This window comes from Elephantulus edwardii, unplaced genomic scaffold (assembly GCF_000299155.1).
Source record: "Elephantulus edwardii isolate Elephantulus edwardi_28Jun2011 unplaced genomic scaffold, EleEdw1.0 scaffold00188, whole genome shotgun sequence".
Lineage (NCBI taxonomy): Eukaryota > Metazoa > Chordata > Mammalia > Macroscelidea > Macroscelididae > Elephantulus > Elephantulus edwardii.
In genome coordinates this window covers 5,530,923-5,532,886 of record NW_006399938.1, presented here as the reverse complement: position 1 = coordinate 5,532,886, position 1,964 = coordinate 5,530,923, and the positions used below count along the sequence as shown (strand labels likewise).

The 1,964-nt window shown below is 35.4% G+C and overlaps 1 protein-coding gene across 1 annotated transcript in view; it reads left to right on the top strand.

Annotated features, from left to right (window-relative positions):
• The window catches only part of DDX60 (DEAD (Asp-Glu-Ala-Asp) box polypeptide 60), a 177,270-nt gene that overhangs the window by 174,261 nt on the left and 1,045 nt on the right, over nt 1-1,964 (top strand). The gene's annotated exons all lie outside the window — the stretch shown is intronic.

Here is a 1,964-nt window from a genome sequence, read left to right as displayed (position 1 = left end):
ATAGTTATGCATATCCCTTGGACTTCCAAAAGAATTAACAGATAATTATTAGAAAAGGTACAGCCAGAGTACTCGTTGGAGGCAAGGATGGCAAAACTTCATGTATCATATTTTGGACATGTTGCTAAGAGAGGCTATTCCTTGGAAAGTGATGTCATGCTAGAAGGATCAGCAAATAGAAAAAAGACCCTTAATGGGATGTATTAACACAGTAACTGCAGCAGTGGGCTCAAGTGTATCAGAAATTGTAAGATGGCATAAGACAGGATTCAAATCTCTTGTTCACTATAGGTCATATTCAATGACACATAGAACAAGAACATCAGTTGTCAGGGATTCCATCAGTCTTAATGCTATATTTCTTCAATGAATTACATGTTTTCTTTAAGTTTGCTTATGTTTCTTTATTCTTTTTATCTTAAATTTTGCTAAGTTCAGTTGTGGTTTTTTTGTTTGTTTGTTTGCTTTTCCGTCTTCTTGTTCATTTATTTTACTATCTGTTGTCTCTCTTTAATCCCAATATGTCTCTTTCTTTATTTGATGATTCGATATTTTCCATTTCCTTGTTGAATCTCTCAGGGTTTCCTCTCTTCCATTCCTCTCCCCCCAATCTTTACTGCTCTGTTTTCTGTTTGTTGTGCTGTTTTTTGGTATGTTTAGTTGGTTGTTTTGTTGTGAGGTTTTGGGGTTTTATTCCCCCATTCTTTAGCTGGTAGGGGTGTGTGTTTCCTCCTTATTGTTTTATTTTAGAGCCTATGAGTTATTTTTTTTAATGAAAGTTTACAGAGACTTTGGATTTCCATTCATTCATTGTTGTACTTTTCTCCCTGTCCAAACTCCTCCCCCAATTCACTTTTTTTTGAAAAGTAGAAGAAAAAATTCTTTCATTGTTATTCATTCCCTCCCTGCAAGTCCACTCCACTATGCTGTCTTCTTTCTGGACTCCTGTCATAACAATAAAATCGAATCATATATCTATCCCTTTTAGACAGTTCTCTCCTTCATCTGTTTCAATGCATCAGGCATTATTTAATCCCATTTTTTTCAGTCTGCCCCCAACCCCTATGTCAGTCCTCTTTTATAACAGTGACATTATGCCATATTTGTCTTTTTGTGACTGAGATATTTCACTCAGCATAATGTCCTTCTGGTGCATAGTACATATCAGGCTGATAATCAAAAGGTCAGTGGTTCAAATCCACTAAGAGTCCTGGGGAAAGAAGATAAGAAATATACTCCTGGCAAGATAAAAAGCCTCAGAAACTCAATAGAGGATAACTATAAATCAGTATTGACACATCAGCAGTGAGTTTAAGCTTATTTAGCACTATAGTCTGAGAAATTTCAGTTCTTTCTACAATGTGTCTTTAGGGGAATAAGTCCATCTTCTTCATGAATTTTTAAAATTGATCTTTCTTTTCTTATTGTTGTATATGGATTTCTATATTGTTGTTGTTGAACTTGGGTATTTATGGCTTTTCATTTTTTGCTATAAATTTTGTGTTGTGGTTTTTGTGGAATGATTTTCTGACTTGTTACCCTGATTACACAATTGTGAAATGAACATTACAGCCAGGTGTGGCTTTTGGGCTAGCAGTGATGGAGATTGTCAACAATTTCAGTTTGCTCAGTTTCATAATCGACACTCTTGACACTAGCAGTCATAAAATCAAAAGACAAATTGCATTAGGAAAAATCTGCTATCAAGGATCTCTTGAGAGTACTGAAGAGTAATGATATCAGTCTACAGATGAGATGAACCTGATCCAGGCCTGGCTCTTCACAATTTTTTTGCTATAAATCAGAAAGCTGGACAAGAATTAAAAATAACAGAAGAAGAATCAATGTCTTTGAGTTGTATTTCTGGAGAAGAGTAATGAACACACCATGGACTGCCAAGAAGAAGGGAAAAAGAAAGCTATCCTAGGGATGATGAAAGCAAATTTCTCTTTGGAGGCAAGCAT